The following is a 15,485-nucleotide window of genomic DNA, read 5'->3' on the forward strand; positions in this document are numbered from 1 at the left end:
TTCATGAAGATCAATGTTCAGGTTCCATTTCTCACACTTAGTGGTCATGTCACTCTCAGCAGATCTCTGTGAGCCTCAGTATCCTGATCTGTAAGAAGATAATGTTTGTGCTAACGCCCTTACAGGATTGTTGTAAGGAAAACACTTTAAAAACCTTTAAGATTTATAGCAGTTATTTTCATCATCGTCATGTGAGGCTCTACATAGTTTAGCATTTTCCATTACTTATCTAGAGAATATTTGCTTAATATTCTTACAAAAACATTCTGGCAATCAGCAGTAAAAGAGGGAAAGATATTATTTTTCCCAGATTGTCTAAAATGGACATATTTCAGTTTTTATAATTTTATGACTTTTATTTCATAACAAGAAAATGTGAATTATAAACACATATAAATAGAAAGTTATGTAATGTATTGTAACTTTCCCTTTTAATAATTATTGATAAAACAGAGCAGGCCAGTTATCTGGGCATTAATTGGATGCTAATTATATCCAGTTTATATTGTCTGTAACTCGAGAGAAATCCCAGATAGTCAATGGCTACAGCATTAAAGTGCTTATAACCAGAAAATGAGAATACAGCATTTTTTCCTTTGCCATGGGATTGGTTTACACAAATGGCTAAGGTCACATGATGTACAAGGACAGTAAATGCCCAAGAGAATAAAATAGACATGCACATCAGTATTTGTGATCATGATTTCATATTATATATTCATCGTTGACGAAAAGCAACCTCAAAGTACAAACTAAATGAACCATTGTACTCCTGTGTATGTACCAAAGCATCTTCTCTGGGCATTTCTTTAACACAGTCTGCAAAATCCTGTCTTTTCTCATCTGTTCTTATGATCTCAGGTAACTAACTTATTCAAAAACAGTATGAATCAGTGCCATTAATCACAGAGTCATGCTTATTTTCTACCTTGGTGTTTGGTTTTACCCCCTTGGCCTTGGTGTGGAATGGGGAAGATTGTTTCAACATTGAAGGAGTTCCAGAAAAATAGAACAATTTCTCTTTTTGCTTCTGTATCGGAAAATAGAGAAATTGGGGGACTCTATTCATTTACTCATTATCTTACTGCTTGCCTTTGTTGTATTTCTAGTTCTTTCCAAATTTAATTTGCATTAACATATATGTATACTCTTGATTTTTCTTGGACAACATAAAAGTCACAATTGGTAGTTTTGCTAAGTACTTGTGAAGAGTTTGTTGTATGATTTTCATTTGTTAAAAGCCGATTTATAAGATTTCAGGGAAGCTTCATTTACTATGTAATAATGGGGAAGGAAGTACTTAAATTTTTCAGAGAATTACCAGTGACCAGAGAAAGTGGTATGATTACCATGGGGCATCTAATGTTCCTCTCCCTTACTGCAATGATTCAGTAGGTTTAGTGGCAGTAAATGCCTGTAAGAAATCTTCAAAATATCTTAATGAGTAGATATAACCCATTTTAGTATTCAACAACTAAGAGCTATTCACAACTGCTATATGTGTGTATATACATATGCAGAGATTTTATATACACACATATATAATGCTACATATGTATATACATAAAAATCTGTATGTGTGTATGTGTCTAGTCAATACTACATCTGTGGATTTGTGTCAGGGCTACTTTTCTTGTAAAAAAAAGACAGATGTAGTAAGAAGATACTTCTTATGAGTTGAGATTACCAGACAGGTTTTTAGAAAGTCGAAATTATACCTCATTTTTCTAAAAACTTTTTGTAATAATTGTGGTTGTTTGTTACTCTTAAACAGGCTATGTTTGAAAATAATTTTCCTCTCTATTTTGAGCTCCCCTTTCCATCTATATAATAGCTAATATTTGCGTAGTCCCATTTTACAGATGAGAAAACAGAAGCTGAGAGCAGTTAAATGACTTGCCCTGGTACCTACTCAGTATGTGAGACAGGATTCAAGCTTAGATCTTCCTGACACCAAGGCCAACACTCCATCCTTTACTCCGTCAAGGTTCTTAACCTTGTGTGTCTCATGAATCTCTTTGGCAATCTGGTGAAACCAATGGATCCCTTCTTACAATAAAACTTTATTCATAAAATAAAATTCATAAACTTGTAAAGGAATCCAGGTATGTTGAAATACTAGGTTGTTGGGTTTGGGGGTTTTTTAAGTTCACACACCCAAGGTTAAAAAAGAACCCCTGGCCCTATCTGCCTCTCAAATAGAGAAGAGCATGAATCATCCTATAAAGGACAGGTTTTTTTCCTTGTTTTTTTTTTTCCCTAAGCAAGATTCTGACTATGAAAAAAGAATATCCAACAATGGCTGATTTTTAATCTAAGTATATGAAAGCTATTTAAAAACATGAAATGTATAAGAAGAATTTAAGCTGACTTGTGAGCCTTTAAAAATTTTTTCTTTTATATTCTGAGGGTCAGCATTGTTTTCTAAGCACATATACAAAGAAGAAAAATAGAAAATTACCTTTGGGTCATAATTCTATCCTATGTAATTTATATGCTTGTTTTGATCTGTGTAATGAACCATTTAAATAGTGGTGAAGGTAGAAGAGGACAATAAATTGATGCTGACAACATCCTATTTTCTTTTTATGCTTTTTTCTTTCATTAAACCTAATAACTAAGAAAAATTGTATGAAAGAAACTAAATCTGCAGAATTCTTTTTGAAAGAGGTAGAAATTGGATTTTATTTTTGTGTTTCCTTTAATCTCAACTTTAAAATAAAGTTTAAACTCAATACACTGTTCAAAGTTGGTGGTATTTTGTTCTGTCTTCTATTCTGTGTCACCAAAAGTATCTTATGTGAATTTTAAGTTCCAAAATACCAGGCTTCCTCTCTCTTTATTTACACCCACACAGCATTCTCTGGTGGGGCACAATACCACCATGTTAGGAAATCTGTGGGTGTTATGTGCAAGATGAGAGCGAATGGAGAATGTTGAAAAAATGGGAGGGCATAGCCAAAACAAGCAAGTTCTTCCTATTCTTCCTTCTGTCTGAGAAATTTTCCCCTCCCTTCCCAAACAGCTGATATAAAGTACCTGCCAAAATAAGTTTTCATTTGTTCTTCAGACATAGGCATTATTGTAAACCCTTCTCCCTTGATGTCTTGACTAATGTGCAAATTTGTATATGTAATATTTATTTTGGTTTTTGTTTGCTTTTCCAGCTTATTGAAAATTATATGTTTTCCTATTTAAAAAAATTTTAGAGGGAAGGCTATTCTCCTTCAGTTGAATTTTCTCTTCTTCATATAACCTGTCAGGAATTTTTACACAGTACACTTAGAATTTACTCGAAAACTGCACCTTAATTTTCCAAGTTTTCTTATTCTGTGTTTTCTTACAAATTAAATAAGAATGTTTTTGTTGATCATGTAGTAACGCTCAAATGATAGAGAAAAAAAGTCACCTCTTTTTGCAGACAACCTTAGTAAATTCCTTTTGCTTATAGAAATTTTTTTCAGTTCATTGAGCCTCTAATAAATACAAACTACACATAAGAAACTTTACTAGCATGAGTCAAATATTAAAGAGCTATGGCCCTCCAGAAGGAGACATGGAGATGGACAATCTCAGAGATGGGTCAGGCTTAAAACAGGTCTTAGGAATCATCTTGCCCAAACCTTTCCTTTTACAAGAAATTGAGACCCAGATAGGAGGTTAAACAATACACCCCAGGTCACACAAGGTAATGGCCAAACTGGTGGTAGAATTTAGGTGTCTTGAAATCCAGCCCAGTGCTCCTGCCTCTACACTGCATTGTTTCTGGGCTTCCTGAGTTAAGGAAGTAAAAGAGCATTTCTTAAGCACCTGTTTTGAGCCAGGCACTCTACTTTAACTCATTTGATCCTCACAACAACCCTGAGAAGTAGGTACTGAATTTTTACAGTTGAGGAAACAGACAGACAGAAAGTAAATCACTTACCCCCAGATCACATAGCCAGTATCTGACCTTGGGCTTGAATTCAGGTCTTCAGTCTACTCTAGGCTCAGCCCACTGTGGCACCATGAGCAGCTTCTAAGTCTAGTGCAGACTCTTTTGGCTGATATTCAAGTTATCAGCCATATCATCTACTTCTTTTCTCCGTGTAATTTGAGATATTTTTGTTTCCTCAACATTTAACACAGTGTCTGTTACATAATAGGCTCTTAATAAATGTTTATTGATGGATTGATTATTAAAGGTAGTGCATTTGTGCCTATCTTAGTTATGGAACTTTTAAGATTTTGCAATATAAAGAAAAGATAAAGAAAATGGTGATTGTTTAATTTTTGTTTTTTATAAAGTTTTTTGTATTTTCAATTTAGGATTATTCCTTTAAGTTAGAACTTCAGTGAAGTTTTTTATTTTTCTGAGGAATAAGGTAGTGAAAAAGATTTGTCCTTTTTGTTATACACTCTTACTACCCCTCCCTACTCTGTCTGAGCAGAGGACTTCAATTAATACATTACTAAGAAAACTAATGCCTTCTGCACTGAGTTTGCTTTTCTCTTAAATTCTTCACCTCTCATTCTTTCCTCCTTTGCTTCAGTCCTCTGGTATGAATGTGGCCCTTCTTTTTGCCAGTTCATACTGTTATGTCTTTGATCCTATCCCCTCCCAAACCTTTTTGGTGATGATAGTGATGATAGCTAGCATTGATATAGCATTTGAAGGTTCACATTATTTCATTTGGTCTTCTTAACAACCCTGTGAAGTAGGTGCTACTATCTCTATTTTTATACACAAAGAAACTAATGGTAAGAGATGTTAAGTAACTTGTGCTAAGTCACATAGCTAGTAAATATCTAAGAGAAGATTGAAACTGAGGTCCTCCTGACTTCAAGTCCAACACCATATATGGTGCCAGCTTTCTTTATCCATTTTCTTCTTCTCTGCTCCCTGGAGTTTTACTCACATCTCTCTCATTCTTTAAAAGCTTTCAATTGACATTGCTGTCCCTTAAAGCTATCTCAGTAGATAAGCTCCTACTACTTCTTCACCATGTACTCACTTCTCCAACCCTTGTTGGAAGCTTGTATCCTGACTTCCCAGTTCACCACTCCACTAAAATTACATGTCTGCATGTAATTTTACATTTGCTAGATCATCATCTGTGTCTTCTCCCATCTTAGATGTACGCCAAACTTTTCTGCTGGAACCTCTTTTCTCTCTCCCCTCCTTTAGTAATATAAGCTCCCATGGATTAAATATCTGTATTCAGATGATTTCCAAATGCTTCTGTCTAGCTGTCATCTCTTTCCTAAGCTTTCATCCCATAACATTCACCTATACCACATGTTGTGGATATCTCTACCTGGATGTCCAGTAATCATGCCAAACTCAACATGTCTAAAGCAGAATTATCTTTCAGTAGAAAAGAGGCCAAATATCCCCACCATCTCCCAACCAACTGCCACTGTCAGAGCAGGCAAGCCAGCCTAGCTAAGCACCTGAGCACCCTGAGGGAAAGAAGGGAGGTAGCATATCAGATCACTGCCACCACTTTCCCTCACCTCCCACTGGAGAAAGCCCAGGACCCTGAGTCCAAAAGCCCCCCACCAATCACTAGAGTATTAGGCTTTATGGAAATGCAATACGGCCATTGTCTATTAGGGATGTATGTATAATTTTGTGTATATTTATTGTATGTATATTTGTGTATATTTATTCTTGGGTGGCCACTCCTTATTCCATAACTTTGTAGGATGGATAGAAAATGCAATATAAAACAACTTCAAGTCTGGGAAAAATTTTTGGAATTCCTCTTCACCAGTGAAACAATTGTTGAGCTTCAGTTTAAACCATGTAGAGGACTCTGTGTGTCAGTATGTATTTTGTCAGAATAATCTTTTTGAATCTTATTTATAAGCAACAGGTAGGAGTTTTTTTGTTTGTTTTGCTTTCGGCTTGTGTTTTTTGCTTTTGCTTTGTTTTAGAATTTCAGAAAATCGTTGAAGGCTTGATTTCTCCCATAATACAAAGTCTAGGCTACCCATTGTTTGGTTTCAGTTTACAATGCAGATTCCATGGAAGCTTCTAAAGTGATGCAGTGTCAATTTTATTATCTTGTTCACATTTACATCTAAATTTTCCTTTCTCAAGTTTCTGTATTTGCTGATAGAGAAGTTCAAAATGTGTTTTACTGTGTCCCTCCAGGACTTAGGAAGATCTTTGTTTGTCATTGTGTACTGATTTGGAAAACTTGTGTTGTTGTTTTATTTGAGTTGCCCTAGTTGGCTGTTAGCCTTACCCTTTTACAGATTACAAGTTATTTATAGTCTGCATTCCAAAAAGAATCATTTGAAGGGTCAGGTAGAACTGGTATTCCCACTTTAACCATGGACAGGAGGCCTTCCCTTAAGTTTATCTACTAAAGTAAACAGACTTATTTTGTGTATGCATGTTTGCATGTGTATATATTAGTATATTATATATCTTAGGTAGTTATTTCCTGAGGAATTTATTTTCCCTGTTAATACTAACCGACTGAACATGTATCCTAAATTCTTTGTTGGAGAGAGAGAGAGAGAGAGTGTGTGTGTGTGTGTGTGTGTGTGTGTGTGTGTGTGTGTGTGTGTGTGTGTGTAGACTTGGCACTTTCCTGTGGTTTAGGGATTACAGCTAATTAGGGAAGTTCTTTTATACTCTTTGTCCTGCCCACTTGCAAATCAGTGTGACCTTTTCCCATAGGTGATATATTATCATCTTGTATAGAATGCCAACATAAAATGGGAACAATTTTTCTTGGCCAATATTTTTCTTTTCTCAGGAGTTTTGCTTCCATTACACAGAGGAAGACACCGTAATGATGCCACTAGTGCACACCAATAGTATTAATAGCATACAGTTCCTTGAATGTTCCCTTTTAATTCTGTTCCTTTGAATTTTGTTCCTTGTCAGTAGGAACAACATATATGAATTTATTAAAATACAGCAAATACAAACAACATGATAGGTGCTAGGAATAAAAATATAGATGTGACATGAGGCTTGGGCTCAAGTATTTTATTTGTTTAATGTGGAAGAATAACACATACACAAATAACTGTTATTCAAGAGGGTTGTCGAGTTACAGAAGACATGGAAGGAGGTATTACCTAAGTTAGATCTTAAAGGAAAGGAGGGACTTCAATAGTTCAAGGTAGTAGGAGATGGAAAATTCCATTCCAGTCAGAAATTAACAAATGAACAAAGCATTGAAAATAACTTTACTGATTACACATATGTACAAAATAGAATTTTTATAAGTGGTCTGTCTTTCATCCATTTCTCGTAACACAATAATGGAAGAGCAGCTACCCTAACAGAGGGAAGAGTTGCAGTTCTCACAGGCACAGCCCCCTCTCATCTGAGGCCCCCAGTCCAACCCTCTTATTTTGTAGATAAGTAAACTGATGTCCATAAAGGGTGGGTGCGTTGCCTAATTGACACATGGATATTAAATGGCAGATCAGCTTCTTCACTTCCAAGGACAAACGGCATTATTTCCTGGGAGAAAAGAGACTTCACTGGCATACTTTTTTTCTTTGTTTTCAACATTTTTTTCACTAGTAGGTATGTGTGTTAGTTTCTAATTCAGGTTGTAACATGTAGTGTGTGATGGTTGTGTTAAGTATGTGTAGAACACTCATTTATTTTTTCTTAGCGGTAATGTTGTGATAAGAATGTATAAACTCCATCTCTGCAAGATTGTCATTTGTAGCCTAAGATTTATTTAAGGTATTTATGTATTCAGATAGCAGAACCACTGTAAGCACTGTAAGCAGTTCCTTCGGGCAACAATGTAGGGAGGAGATAAAAGAGATGGGAAATAACATTATAGGGAGTCTCTTTTTTTGTTTTCCCTGTCTTATTCTGCCACCAGAGAAGGAGAGGGATATCAACACTATTCAGAATCTCCTTTCCTGGTTTTGACTTCACTAATCCTGGAATCTCTAATATCATTTAATACTAAGATGTGTTTTAGTAATTAAAATTATTCATACATATTTAATTAGTATCAGTAGTGACACTTTCTCCAGATTGAAATTAGGATGATTAGTTGACCCATTATGATAAAATCATCATATTTAGCATTATTAATGTTAATAGTTTTAAGGAAGTTTGAGGGAGTAAAATTATAGCAAAAATCCTATGCTATACATAGCTTTGATATAACACTGAAGATTCAGAAGGATGAATGTGTAGATATTGTTCATGTAAATAAAGACTTATTAGGTATCAGTGTAGGCATATTTTGCTGTAGAAAAAAGCTTCAACAAAGGTTTATTACCACATTATCTTTAGGAATATTTTTAAGACTAACCAAAATACAGTAAAGAACAGAAAACCTTTCACTTGGCAGCTTCTCTGACATAAGTCTTAACTTGTTGAGAGGATAGGTTTCCATTGCAGTTATCCTTGGATAGAATGCTGCTTTTGCATTCATGATGAAAATTAAAAGTAAAAAATTGGCCTTGTTTGAGTTGTTTAAAATATTCTTATTACCATGTCAATCTGATGCAAGTTATTAGAAATATATAAGGAAGACTCTCTACTTCATCTGATTTAGTTAATATTCATATTGCCTCCATTCAGAAATTCACTCTGTTCTTTTCTAAGGTTAAAAATTTTGAGATATCCAGAGTCCCTAATTAGTTCTCCTGGCAATATCTTCAAAAACTCTTGATGCTGTTAATTCTGTTTTGTTGATGATTTAGGAAAGTATTCTGCCATGCTACTAGAAGTACTTTGCATAAATGCATCAACTCAAACCAGATTCAGATTTAATTGTTTGGTCATAAAAAATTGTAATCACTTATTTGGTAAATTTTCATGAGAAAAAGAGTCTATTTTCACCCAAACATAAATTAAGCAAATTTTATAAAACTGTCTAGATAGTTCCAAAGAAGTCTGGACATTTGAATTTATTTGTTTTTAAAATCAATTTATAGTTCCAAAGCTAGGTACATATGATTTATTGATTCATACTATTGAGGGTGTATTTATGTATGTTTGTATATATCTATAAATATTTATTTATGTATCAGTATATAACATGCTGCTGAAGGGAGTTAAAGGATACAAGTACTGAAAAAGAACACAAAAGAAATATGATTTCCTTAGAAAAGTTCGCAAGAATTTTACTTAATTGCAACCAGAAGCCTGACCTGGAAGTGTAATGTTTTGACCCCTTAGCTGTCTGGTTCCCTAGATATGGTGTTTTGTACTCCCCCCAACTGTGAGAAAAATCTATTTTATGCAATTTTAACTTGATGTGTTCTTAGAAACACTGAAGTAGAAGTTATTCCCCTGAGAGAAAAGAAACCCTCATTATTTACAAGAAAGACTTGTAAAAACCATTCTTAAATGGATGGCATTTTTTGAAACACTTAGCAAATATTTCTTTAGAAGGAAAAGAATACCATTTCTGAATTTTTTTAAAAAATAAGTATGGTGTCTTCAAAATATAATCTTAGACCAGCCTTTTCTCTTTCAGATTTTTCTTTACGTTTCTATACCTTCCTAGGGCAGATGTGGAACAGCATATCCATTGGCAGGGAAATTTTTTCAACTTTTGACTTTTCGGTTTTGATATTGTTAAAGTATGTTTTTTCTAATTAGCCTTTTTAGAAGTAAAGCTACTGAAATGAACCCAAAATATTTTTGTATACATTTGTACGTAATGTATGTTTCTTAATTAGCGTAACAGTATCAGTGGATTTTTGTAGCCAAAACAATAAAGACATGTTGATCAGCTGTTTGAAAATTATAAAAATATATATGTTAAATTATTTCACTAACTTTGTTATGCTTATTAAACTATATTTTTATTGTCACTATGAATTATATAATATTATTTTTTAGAAATTTTTTATCATTTGGATTTCCTTTTTTAAAAAATTTTTTCCAGTTATAAAATATTCTGAATGACACTTAGATTTGCAAAACAGAGGAAAAATTGACAGTCCCTACATATTTGGTTGGAAAAACACTTCTCATGCTTTTCTTAAAAGTATTGAGTTTTTCTGTACAAAAGTATCAAAGAAGCAATTTGTGTGTCAAGGTTACAAATCTGTTTTAATTCACTCTTTCTACTTTTAAATCTTGTTTTAGGAACATGTGACTTATCTAAATAATAGAGTAATATGTGTTTTGAGGCTTCTAAATAAAATTTAATCATTTCTCAATTATGTCACTTTTGTATCATGATCCTAACCCCTATTTTGCCAACCAAAATGGTAGGAATGATAAGTAAATCAGTCAGCAAGATGCCAGATACTGTGTCAGGTGCTGGGGTTACAAAGTGAAAGAATAAAACAATCCCTACTGCCTTTGTTTGATCTCTCTAGGATATAGCCGTGGTAGTGGAATCGCTAGGTCACATGGCATGCTCGATTTAAGTAGCTTTTGAAGCATAGTTATAAATTGTCTTCCAGAAGGGTTAGACCAATTGACAGCTCCACCATCAGAACATCAGTGTGCCTATTTTCCCACAACCCTTCTAAGATTTGCCATTCTTTTCTTGTCAGCTTTGTCTATTTGAATAAGTATGAAGTGGAATCTCAGAACTTATATTTTTTCTAAGTATTAATGGTTTGGAATACTTTTTCACATAGTTAATATGCACCATGGTTATATCTTTCTTTGAGATCTACTTGTTCATATACTTAGACCATTTACGAAAAAGGTAATGACCCTTATTATAAATTTTAATAATTGGTTTATTCATCTTAGAAATGAGACTTTTGTCAAAGAAACCTAATTTGAAGATTTCCTCCCTCTCCCCTCATTAACTGTTTTCCTTCTAATGTTAGTTAATTTGGATTTGTTTGTATAAAAACTTCTTTAATTTTATGTAATTAAAATTGTATATTGGGATTCTCCCTTACTCTTATTTGGTCATGAAGTGTTCTGCTATTCTGCTAAATTTGTTTATAGTATAACTTTTCATATCAAATGTATCCTTTTTGAGCATATCTTGGCATAAGATGTGAGAGTTTAATCTAAATCTAATTTTGGCTGTGGTGCTGTCCAGTTTTCCCTGCAGTTTTGATAAAATAGTGAGTCCTTTCCCCAGCAGATGTGGTAACTGGATTTATGGAACACCAGGCCACTAGTTGGTTGGGTTTTTTTTGTTTTTGCTTCTGCTTGTTGTATTCCTAATCTGTTAAACTGAAGAATTCTACCCAATACCATATTATTTTGTGAATTACTGCTTTGTGATATAGTTTGAGATCTGATACCACGAAGCTCTTTTTCTGTATGCTTGTTTTCTTTATTTTCCTTGAAATTCGTGGCTTTTTGTTCCCCCAGATAAATGTCATTATTATCTTTCTTACTTCCATAAATCAATATTTTAAAATAGTTATTTATGTCTTTTACATCACTGTAATTTCCCCCAGTATCTTTCCTCTTCCATTTACCAGAGAGCCATCCCGCTTAAGAAACAGAATTTTTAAGACCAGAAAAAGAAAAAGAAGAGGAAATAAATTAGAATAACTGATTAGTGTATCAAAAAAGTCTGAAAATAATGTGTAGTACACCATGCCTAGGGACCTACTACCTCTTCAAAGGCGTAGAGTGAGAATAACTTGTAATAGTTTCTAGTAGTCTTCTAATAGTGACACCTCCACCAACATTGTACTACCTATCTTGTCACAGCTTCTCTATTATTTAGTACTCTCATGTTTTGTCATCTTTGCCAATTTGGAGGGTATAAGGAGAATGTCAGCATTATTTTCATTTGTGTGTCTCTTATTTTTAGAATTATTCTTATTATAATTTAGAACATTCATATGGCAGTGAATAGTGTATAATACATCATTTGAGAACCGTTCAAAGGCATACATGTTAATTGTTCATATATATGTTAATTGTTTACATATCTTGGATACCAAACCCATATCAGAGAAATTTGATACAATATCTTTTTAACCATTCGGTCATTTCCTTTCCTGTTCTACATTAATTTTTTGTATGCAGATGCTTTTCAATTTCATGTAATCAAAGTTATTAATTTTATCTTCTATAATTGTCTCTATCTCTTTTTTGGTTATGAATACATCTCCTATCCTATAATGGTTGTGAATCCATCTCCTATCCTACTTCCCTTATAATTTTTATAGTATGATCTTTAATATGAAAGTCATATAACCATTTAGAGTATATTGTGGAATATCTAAAAATAGTTGATCTAAGCCTAATTTCTGCAAGACTGCTTTCCAGTTTTTCCTACAGTTTTTATGAAATAGAGAATTCTTTACCAAGTTTATGTTTTCCAGTTTATTAAATTCTAATGTTAAATAAACTAGGTTCTTGAATTCCATGGTTTCTGATTCTCCTTTGTTTAATCAGTTCCATTTATCTACTCTCTTTTTTAACCAACACGAGATAGTTTTGATGACTGCTGCTTTAATATAGTTTGAGGTCTAAAAATGTTGTTCCCTCCTTGTCCCTACATATTTTCGTCATTTCCTTCAATATTCTAGATCATCACTTTTCAAAGTATGGTCCAGGCATCACTGGAGTTTTCCAATGTTCTTTCAGGGGATCTGTTAGATCAAACCTATTTTCATAATAATACTAAGACTTTTAAATTTCTAATACAGGAAATATTTATAGGTATAACTCACATAAACCAAAGCCTTTGGAGGGACAGGAAGCAACTAAATAGTTTTTAAAGGTTTAAAGGGGTCCTAAGAGCAAAAAGTTTGAGAAGCACTATTCTAGATCTTTTATTTTTCTAAATGAATTTTGTCATTATTTTATCAAGTTCTATAAAGTTTCTCTTTGATAATTTGATTGGGGTAGCCTAAAATTTAAATTAGCTTTGGGAATATTGTCATGAATATTGGATATTCCTTCAGATATTTAAGTCTATCTTTACTTCTTATTTCTTTAAGGAGAGTTTTATAATTAAATTTGTATTAGTATTTTTATGTTTTGTTAATTTTATCTCCAGATATTTTATACATTTTGTCATTATTTGAAATCAGATTTCTATTATTGCCTCTTAGATTTTGTTATTATCAAATAAAAGTAATATTGATTTTTGAGTTTTTCTTTTATAGCCTGCAACTTTACTAATACTCTTGTCTCAATTAATAGATTTCTTGATTCCATAGGACTCTCTAAAGAAACTATCATGTCATCAGCAAATAGGGATAATTTTATTTCTTCTTTATCTATCTAAATGCCTTTAATTTCTTTCTTTTGTCTTATTGCTATGTCAAATAATAGTGGGAAGAATGAGCATCCTTGTTTTACACCTGTATTTATTAAGAAAAGTTCTAATATATCCCTGTTGAGTATGATTCTTTGTTTTGCTTTTAGATACTTTTTGATGCTATTAAAAAAGATCACTATGTGTTTACATGTTGTAGGGATTTTTAAAAGCATAAATAAGTATTATATTTTGTCAAAGGATTTTTTGTATCTATTGCAATAATCAGGTGGTTTGGCATGTTTTTATTTTTAACATGATTAATTATGATGATTGTTTTCCTAATGTGGTGCCATCCTTGCATTCTTGGTATAAATTCAACTTGGTCATGATTAATTATTTCTTGGATGAATCACTATATTCTGTTTGACTGGATTTTATTTAAAATGTTTGAATCATTATTCATTAATGATATGGGTTTATAAGTTCTCTTGTACCTCATCCTTCTCTGTTTTAGGTATAAGGACTATATTTTTCTTATAAAAGGAATCTGGTACAGTGCCTACTTTCACTGTTTTTGAGATTAATTTTCCTAGTGTGGGTGCTAATTGTCCTTTAAATTTTATAGAATACGTCTGTGAATTTGTCAGGACTAAAAGTTTTTTCTTTGGTAACTAAAAAAAACTACGTTTAATTCTTTCCTTTTATGATATTGGTCGATTTAATCTCTGTGTGGTGTTCAGTTAGTTTGGAGATTTTACATTTTTTTCAAAGTACTCATCCATTTCTTTGTGTTCTCAACTGTGGTAGCATAGTAGGTTGTAATAATTCTTTTCATTTCTTCTGGCTTTGTGTTTGTACATTTTGTGTGTTATTTTATCAATTTCATTTCCTGCTCTCTTATTTTTAATTGAATTAACTAAAAGTTATCAATTTATTAGTATTTTCTCTTTTTTTTATTATTAGCTCTCTGAGTTTTTTGTTTCCAGTTTATTTTTCCTCTCTTTTTTTAATATCCCCTGTATTGTCCTATTTTAGTTTTTTGTATTTGTTGATATTCTCACTTTTAAAAATGCATAGTCAGTTCTTTAGTCCTCTCCTTATCTATTATGTTAATGTGTTTATAGAGATATAATTTCCCCCTTAAGTTCTGCTTTCTAGAAATTTTGCTATGTTTTTTCATTGTCATCATTTTCTTTCACATAATTATTGATGTTTCCTATAATTTGTTCTTTGATCCATGATTACGTAGGTTTTCATTGTTAAGTCTCTGTTTGGGTTGGTAATTTTTGTTTGTGCTCCATGAGTTACTGTTTTGAATTATATTGTTGTTTATAAAGGATATTTGCTATTTCTAACTCTTTACATTTTTTACAGTATTTCTATGCCCTAACATATGGTCGTTTGTTATAAAAGTTTCATGTGATGCTGAGAAATACATTTATTTTTAAGTACTCTTATTTAGAAGATACTGTCAATCTTTTAGCACTGGTTTTTCCAGCACTTTGTTCAGTTCTGTATTTTCCCTTCTGTTTGTCTTTCTGCTAGATTTATCCAAAACTGAGAGAATGACATTGCAGTCTCCTGCCGCTGCTATAGTTTGTTTTCTTGTAATTCAATTAATTTTTTTTTTATTAATTCATATGCTTAGATAATAATTATTTTTTTTGATTATCTGTGATTCCTTTGAGCATAACGTATTTACTTTATCCTTGTTTTGGTGTTGTTATCATTTGTTTTGGGCTTCTCTGATAGCGTGATATCCACCTTCTGCTTCTTTAGATTCACCTCATACATAGTAAATGTTTTTAGATTTATTTCCCCACAACAAATTGTGGGGCTGTATTTTCTTATCCTCTCTGTCTTTTTCACCTTATTAGATTGTCTGATTTGTTCACATTTAAAGTTATAAGAATTAGGTTCATATTTTAGTCCATTTTTCTCTAACTTTTTTTTTCCAAATTGAGATTTTTCCCTTCTTTCTTCTATAAATACTGTACTTGGTCTCTTCAGTTGTTTTAGTTTAATCTACTTTAAGGAAATCCAGCTTTTCTTCTCTCAACCTCAAGGCCTCCTTCACCCTCTCACTTATTATACCTTCCTTTCGATTTGAAGTTTTACTTGACAATTCCTTTTTTTCTTTTTATCTAGTTATGTAATTCTTCCCATCATTTTTCCCTCTCAGTTAACTAACCAAATATCATACCTCTGACTTTTCTTATATTTTAATTGGTCATTAGTTTTTTTATATTTTTATATTCTGTACCTTTCTCTAAAATGGACTTTCCCTCCTTATTCTCTTCCATATCTTCTTTCTGTCTATTCTAGACTTTTATTCTTTGAATCATGAATTTTATA

At 32.6% G+C, this 15,485-nt stretch overlaps 1 protein-coding gene across 14 annotated transcripts in view; it reads left to right on the forward strand.

Moving 5' to 3' along the window:
- SLX4IP (SLX4 interacting protein) overlaps positions 1-15,485 on the forward strand; it is a 250,977-nt gene that overhangs the window by 158,211 nt on the left and 77,281 nt on the right. The gene's annotated exons all lie outside the window — the stretch shown is intronic.

This window comes from Notamacropus eugenii, chromosome 1 (genome assembly GCF_028372415.1).
Source record: "Notamacropus eugenii isolate mMacEug1 chromosome 1, mMacEug1.pri_v2, whole genome shotgun sequence".
Classification (NCBI taxonomy): domain Eukaryota; kingdom Metazoa; phylum Chordata; class Mammalia; order Diprotodontia; family Macropodidae; genus Notamacropus; species Notamacropus eugenii.